We start from the raw sequence: 7,883 nt of genomic DNA, 5'->3' as shown, positions 1-7,883 counted from the left end.
ATCTTGAACTCCTGGGCTCAAGCGATCCTCCTGCCTCTGCCCACCTAAGTGCTGGGATTACAGACATGAGCCACTGCATCCAGGCCATATTTCATTTTCATAAGTTTCAAGCAAGACTTTTTGCTAGGTTAGAAGTAGTTCCCCTGTTTACCCTTACCATCCTGCGCTTACCTACATTGACTTGTCTTTTTTTCCCTGAGACTTTGGGCTCCTATGGACTTTTGGGCTCCTGTGGACAGGGTGTTCCTTCTATTCTGCTTTCTTGGCACAGCCTGGAGCATAGCAGACTCAATAGTTTGTGAATATATGAATAAACTTGATCTGATTACAGATTTCTTTTTTAAAAGTCTCTTTAGGTAGTCATTTACATGTTCACTGCAAAAAATCCAAACTGCTCAGAGGCATATATAAAATGAACATTTTCCATTACCCCATCTCACTTTCTAGTGGGAACTATGTTAATAGTTCAATATTGGCAAGAAAAACACAAAATAGATTTTCCAGTTACTATACAATGAAAGTATTCACTATTTTATTCTTATGGATTATCTCTTTTCCTTTAGGCAATGATAGTAAGAAATGCCAAAGACAGAGCTCTCACAAAAACAGAACGGAATATTCTGGAGGAAGTAAAGTGGATTTAATATATGCCTTTCAGACTGGTGGAAAACTCTATCTCATCCTTGAGTATCTCAGTGGTCAGTACACAGAGTTTGGTGTAATTATTTGCATTTGCTCCAGAAACTGGGTCAAAAAGTTATTTTTCAATGGAAAAATACTTTTTCCCATTATGAGCAAATAGTGCTTAAAATGAATGAATACACTGAAGGACAAAATTCAGATGTGACCATATGTTTCTATTGGCAGACAAATATGGAGGAAACTAGAGATTTTTTTTCCCTCATCTGTAAAATTTTATTTTAATTCCTTTATAATCATTCACTTAACAGAAAGACAAATACCTAAGTGATGCAGAGCCATCAAATTGTACTGGGGTAAGATACTGTAATTTAAATCATTGGGAGGATGATTTAACATACTGACTATTTTTGGAATTGGATCTTTAAACAACGCTTTTTAGTTTAATGTAGCCTTAGTGATGGGGTATATAGCTTACAATGGAGATCATCCACATTTCCCAGGGCCTACCACCTCGTAGGAACTTGTTGCTTCCGTATCATTTCTAGATCACAGGTATCTCTTTCTTTCTTTCTTTCTTTTTTTTTTTGAGATGGAGTTTTGGCTCACTGTAACCTCTGCCTCCCAGGTTCAAGCAATTCTCCTGCCTCAGCCTCCCAAGTAGCTGGGATTACAAGCATGCGCCACCACACCTGGCTAATTTTTGTATTTTTAGTAAAGATGGGGTTTTGCCATGTTAGTCTGGCTGGTCTCGAACTCCTGACCTCAAATGATCCACCTGACTCGGTCTCCCAAAGTGCTGGAATTACAGGTGTGAGCCACTGTGCCCGGCCACAAGTATCTATTTCTACCAAACACAGTTCAGTTCTCTGAGAAAGATTTTGCAGTAACATGTAACATGGAACAGAAAGGTGCAGAATGTAGCCACTTTTTTATGACTATTGACGTTAGAAAAACTTTTTTTTTTTTGAAGATGGAGTTTCGCTCTTCTCGCCCAGGCTGGAGTGCAGAGGCGTAATCTCGGCTCACCACAACCTCTGCCTCCCAGGTTCAAGCGATTCTCCTGCCTTAGCTTCCCATTTAGCTGGGACTACAGGTATGCGCCACCACACCGGGGTATTGTTTTGTATTTTTAGTAGAGCTGGGCTTTCATCATGTTGGCCAGGCTGGTCGAGAACTCCTGACCTCAGGTGATCTGCCCGCCTCGGCCTTCCAAAGTGCTGGTATTACAGGTGTGAGCCACTGTGCCCGCCCCGAAAAACTTTATTTTGACATAATTTCATACTTTAAAAGTTTCAAGAGTAGTATAAAGAACTCCTATGCCAGGCTCAGTGGCTCATGCCTATAATCCCAGCACTTCGGGAGGCCAAGGCGGGTGGATCATGAGGTCAGGAGTTTGAGACCAGTCTGGCCAACGTAGTGAAACTCCGTCTCTATTAAAAATAGAAAAATTAGCCGAGCATGGTGGTGTGCTCCTGTAATCCCAGCTACTTGGGAGGCTGAGGCAGGAGAACTGCTTGAACCTGGGAGGTGCAGGTTGTGGTGAGCCAAGATGGAGCCACTAGACTCCAACCTGGGCAACAGAGTGAGACTCAGTCACACACACAAAAAATAAAATAAAGTAAATTGCTATATATTTCTCACCTGGATTCCCCAAATGTTGCCATTTCACCACATTTATTTTGTTTTATCCTTCTATGTATATGTGTATACATATATATATGCATGCATACATAATATTTTTTTTTTTTTTTTTTGGTACTGTCGCCCAGACTGGAGTAGGTGGCCCAATCTTGGCTCACTGCAATCTCCGCCTCCCAGGTACACGCCATTCTCCTGCCTCAGCCTCCCAAGTAGCTGGGACTACAGGAGCACACCCACATGCCCAGCTAATTTTTTTGTATTTTTAGTAGAGACGGGGTTTCACCGTGTTAGCCAGGATGGTCTCGATCTCCTGACCTCATGATCTGCCTGCCTCGGCCTCCTAAAGTGCTGGGATTACAGGCATGAGCCACCACGCCTGGCCAATTTTTTTGAACTGTTTAAGAGAGTGTTACAGACGTGATTTCCCTTTACCCCTAAAATTTCAATGTATGTTTTCTTTCTTTCCTTTTTTTTTTTTTTTTTTTTTTTTTTTGAGATGGAGTCTCACTCTGTCGCCCAGAATGGAGTGCAGTGGCGCAATCTCAGGCTCACTACAACCTCTGCCTCCCGAGTAGCTGGGATTATAGACACTCACCACCATACCCAGCTAAGTTTTGTATTTTTAGTAGAGATAGAGTTTCACCACATTGGCCAGGTTGGTCTCAAACTCCTGACCTTAGGCGATCAGCCCACCTCGGCCTCCCAAAGTGCTGGGATTACAGGCATGAGCCACTGCGCCTAGCCTATTCAGTGTATATTTTCTAAAATCAAGGACAGTCTCTTACATAACTATACTAAAATGATCAGAAATAGGAAATTAACATTGACGCAATTATAACTCTCCTTAGTTTCCTTTAATCTGGAACATTTCCTCAGTTTTTCCTTAACTTTCATGATCTTGACATTTTTGATTGGTACAGGCCAGTTTGTTTGTAGAATGCTTTGGGTGTAGCTGATGTTTCCCTAGTACTAGATTCAGGTTATGCAATTTTCGCAGGACCCTTGAAGTGACATTGGTCTGCCCACCTTAACTTCCCAAATTGCTGGGATTACAGGCATAACTCACCTTCACCCCCCTCCCCCGCCAGAATCAGTGTATTCTTGCTGTTTGTTTGCAACAACAAACATAAACATCAGAGAGACTGATAATCTCTACAACTACAGATCCAGCACAGTGAGCCTTGACTACAACCGCATGCTGCCACAGACAGCTCAATTTACGCTAATCTGGGCCGTGGGTAGAATTGGCAATTCACACCCTAGAGGAGCAACCAGCTGACCCAGGGTATCTAGAAGGTGGTAGCAGCTGCTAATCCTTAGATGTCTGCAGAATAATCCATGAGGTAGTTAATTGCTTCAAACTCTTAGAAAATGAGGTATGAACAATTGAGGCTCATAGAAACATTCCAGATTATACTCCTCCACCCACCTTTTTTTTTTTAAGGCGAAATTATATACTTAACTGAATATATCATAGGAATCAGTGTCTCTTCCTTCCTCTCATCAACACCTTTCTCACTCCCCAAAACCTGGATTCTGATCTGAATTCTAAGTCACAGGATAGAAAAGGGGAGCGACAGAATAGTTAACTTCTTTGATTTATAAGGTTGAGTGTATCAGACGGTTCTGTGAAAATAAAGGCCATACTTTTTCTGTATCAGAGTGTAATATTTATTTCCATTTGAATCAATAGGTCATTATGCCTTTTCTGTGAAATGAACCTCAAATGCTAGAGTCCCTGAGGTTGCTGAACCACTCGTTATGACAGTCCAATAAAGAAAGCTAAACTTGAACTGAATGATCTTTGTATAAGGTGGTAAGTTTTTTACTTTCTGGATCAGCGATGATTGATTCATACTGTCTGGCAATTTTATTTCTTTCCTCTAATTGGTAGCATTGGGCAGAATGAGTTACCTTGTTATAGTGACTTTCTGAGACTATTTTCAGAACTCTTCACAGTTCACTGTGATAAAAGCTAGATATTTGGGCTGAGCGTGGTGCCTTACGCCTGTAATCCCAGCACTTTGGGAGGCCGAGACGGGCGGATCACGAGGTCAGGAGATCGAGACCATCCTGGCTAACCCGGTGAAACCCCGTCTCTACTAAAAAATACATAAAAAAAAAAAAAACTAGCCGGGTGTGGTGGCGGTCGCCTGTAGTCCCAGCTGCTCGGGAGGCTGAGGCAGGAGAATGGCGTGAACCCGGGAGGCGGAGCTTGCAGTGAGCTGAGATCCGGCCACTGCACTCCAGCCTGGGCGACAGAGCGAGACTCCGTCTCAAAAAAAAATAAAAAAAGGTACAGAATATGTTTATTAGCGTCTGTGTACTTAAACTAGACTTCATAAAACAGTTTTTCCAGGATTTTTCTTTTTCAGGATGGTAGAGGATTCTGTGTATACTTAAAGCTAGAGCCTTAGACAGGTTATTTCACTTTTTTCTCTATCTTTATTTTCTCTTTACTAAATAGATTATATCATTGGCAAAATGTGACTTCGCCCTAACCTTAAACAGTCAGTGTCCCATTTTATGGATGGTACCTTGTTCTTGACATCTGCGAGAAAAGTTTGAGGCAAGAAAAGTTAAATGGAAGGATAGATTAAGGTGTTATATGACATGTCCAAACACTGCACGAACTTGGAATTCTGAGAATAATCATGCTGTAATCTTTCATTGTAGGTCATGTGAAACTAACAGACTTCGGACTATGCAAAGAATCTCTTCATGATGGAACAGTCACACATACATTTTGTGGAACAATAGAAGACATGTGAGCTGCATGTTAAGCATAATTGGTTTGGGGGTAACAGCTAATTTTACCTCTTTTAAGGAATAGTATCTGTTTTCTGTACCCTCATTGACTGTGTATTGGTTTTAAAATTCTAATTCAGATGATATGCAAATGGGTGAAGTTTTAAGCATATTATTTTTCTCACTGTAGGGCCCCTGAAATCTTGATGAGAAGCGGCCACAATCGTGCTGTGGATTGGTGGAGTTATTGTATTAATGTATGACATGCTGACTGGAGCCGTAGGTGCACAGTTAAAAGCTGCACATATTATGGTCTGTGCTGAGTCACTGTAGCAAGATACCTGTCCTGTGCTTTCTGAAAATGTTACCAGTGGAGTTTGCAAAGCCCAGAGATTTGTTATTAGCAGTTTAACACTAATAATGCTGTATGATTATATGGGATCCCATACTTTGAGAAACATTTTCATTTAAATGATCTATGTCATGGCAGGCCTGTGAAATAGATGTTGAACAGATAATGTCCTTATTTTATAAATGGAGAAACTGAAGCATAAAATCACATAGCTCACTTATTATCACACAGCAAGTTAATGGTGGAAACACAGGCTTCCTTCCAGGACACTGCTACTTCCTCTGTCCTGTTGCTTAAAACTGCGCGCCTGCCGGGCACAGTGGTGCGTGCCTGTAGCCCAAGCTACTCAGGAGGCTGAGGCGGGAGGATCATTTGAGCCAAGGATTATTAATAGAATCTAGCCTTGACAACATAGCGAGACCCTGTCTCTAAAACAAAATAAAGGTCTTTAGCAGTTAGCCCATTTCACAGCATACATTTGTGATCTCCATGCATAACTAATTCAGGAAATGGATAATACTGTTATTTAAAATTTGTTTCTTATATGCTAATATTTTTCACTCCCTGCTCATATTTTTCACTTGTCTTCTACTCTTAGCCCCCATTCACTGGGGAGAATAGAAGGGAAACAACTGACAACATCCTCAAATGTAAACTCAGTTTGCCTCCCTACCTCACACAAGAAGCCAGAGATCTGCTTAAAAAGGTAAAGTTCTTAAATGGTCACCAACACTATAAGATTCAATGACTAGGATTTAACTAGATAGAATTTAATGTATATTTTGAATAATATATATTGAACAAAAAAAGTCTTCAGTTTTTGAAGGCGAAGTACAGATTTGTCTAACGACTTTCTTTTCATATTGTTTTTTGTAATTCTTTTTTTATTTTTTTTTTTGAGACAGAGTCTCGCTCTGTCACCCAGGCTGGAGTGCAGTGGTGCAATCTTGGCTCACTGCAACCTCAGTCCCCCAGGTTCAAGCGATTCTCCTGCCTCAGCCTCTGGAGTAGCCGGGATTACAGGCGCCCGCCAGCACGCCTGGCTAATTTTTGTATTTTTAATAGAGACGGGGTTCCACCATGTTGGTCAGGCTGGTCTGGAATTCCTGACCGCAGTTGATCTACCTGCCTTGGCCTCCCAAAGTGCTGGGATTACAGACCCTTAAACAATTATTCAGTAGTAATTAGTAAACTCTATTTTCTTTTCTTTCTGAGATGGAGTCTTGCCCTGTCATCCAGGCTGGAGTGCAATGGCATGATCTTGGCTCACTGCAACCTCCACCTCCCAGGTTCCAGTGGTTCTCCTGCCTCAGTCTCCCTAGTAACTGGGATTACAGGTGTGCACCACCATGCCAGGCTAATTTTTGTATTTTTAGTAGAGAAGGGGTTTCACCATGTTGGCCAGGCTGGTCTCGAACTCCCAGCCTCAGGTGAACCACCTGCCTAGGCCTCCCAAAGTGCTGGGATTACAGGCATGAGCCACTGTGCCCGGCCAATAAACTATATTTTCTCAAGGCAAAGTAGACAAGCAAAGTCTAAAAAGGAAAAAATCAGTTTGACTAAGGTTCTTTATCCAGGCTTTTTTTTCCTCTTTCAAGCTGCTCCTCGTCTGGGAGCTGGGCCTGGGGACGCTGGAGAAGTTCAAGTAGGGATTGGCATGTTTGGTGTTTTGTGGGGAAGATAGTGCTAGTTTTATGTATTTCTCAGGGTTATATGTAGTTGCTTTTAAGTTTAGCTTATTTTGTGACTTGTAACTTCAAAAAGGTGATTAATTTCTCAATCCAGCAAAGTCTATTCCCCTCAACTTTTCTTTCTGCTTTTTTTTCCCCTAGGCTCATCCATTCTTTAGACACGTTAACTGGGAAGAACTTCTGGCTGGAAAGGTGGAGCCCCCCCTTTAAACCTCTGTTGGTGTGTATACATGAAAGCATATAATTGGGTGCAGGGGCTCATACCTGTAATCCCAAAACTTTAAAGGGCCGAAGTGGGAGGATTGTTTGAAGCCAGGCGTTCAAGACCAGCATGGGCAACATAACAAGACTCCATCTCTACAAAACATTTAGAAGTTAGCTGGGCTGGGCGTGGTGGCTCACGCCTGTAATCCCAGCACTTTGGGAGGCTGAGGCGGGCGGATCACAAGGTCAGGAGATCAAGACCATCCTGGCAAACACTGTGAAACCCAGTCTCTATTAAAAATACAAAAAATTAGCCGGGCGTGGTGGCAGGCGCCTGTAGTCCCAGCTACTCGGGAGGCTGAGGCAGGAGAATGGCGCGAACCCGGGAGGCGGAGCTTGCAGTGAGCCGAGATCGGGCCACTGCACTCCAGCCTGGGCGACAGAGCGAGACTCCATCTCAAAAAAAAAAAGTTAGCTGGGTGTGGTTGCATGTGCCTGTAAGTCCCAGCTACTTGAGAGGCTGAAGCAGGAGGATCGCTTGAGACTTTTTTAGAATAAGAAAAATCGCGGCTGGGCGCGGTGGCTCACGCCTGTAATCTCGGCAC

At 42.5% G+C, this 7,883-nt stretch overlaps 1 long non-coding RNA gene across 2 annotated transcripts; it reads left to right on the top strand.

Moving 5' to 3' along the window:
- The first annotated feature begins 567 nt into the window (after window positions 1–567).
- On the top strand, window positions 568–7,342 carry LOC126947443 (uncharacterized). 2 transcript variants are annotated; one of them, XR_007723079.1, is made up of 5 exons: window positions 568–698; window positions 3,977–4,099; window positions 4,960–5,050; window positions 5,982–6,089; window positions 7,216–7,342. It is a non-coding gene; the product is annotated as an uncharacterized LOC126947443 (long non-coding RNA). The 2 variants fall into 2 exon arrangements; XR_007723080.1 differs by lacking the exon at window positions 3,977–4,099 and having other exon boundaries at window positions 7,216–7,328.
- Window positions 7,343–7,883: the final 541 nt, after the last annotated feature.

This window comes from Macaca thibetana, unplaced genomic scaffold, assembly GCF_024542745.1.
Source record: "Macaca thibetana thibetana isolate TM-01 unplaced genomic scaffold, ASM2454274v1 unplaced_scaffolds339, whole genome shotgun sequence".
NCBI classification, from domain to species: domain Eukaryota; kingdom Metazoa; phylum Chordata; class Mammalia; order Primates; family Cercopithecidae; genus Macaca; species Macaca thibetana.
This window is presented reverse-complemented; position numbering and strand designations above follow the sequence as displayed.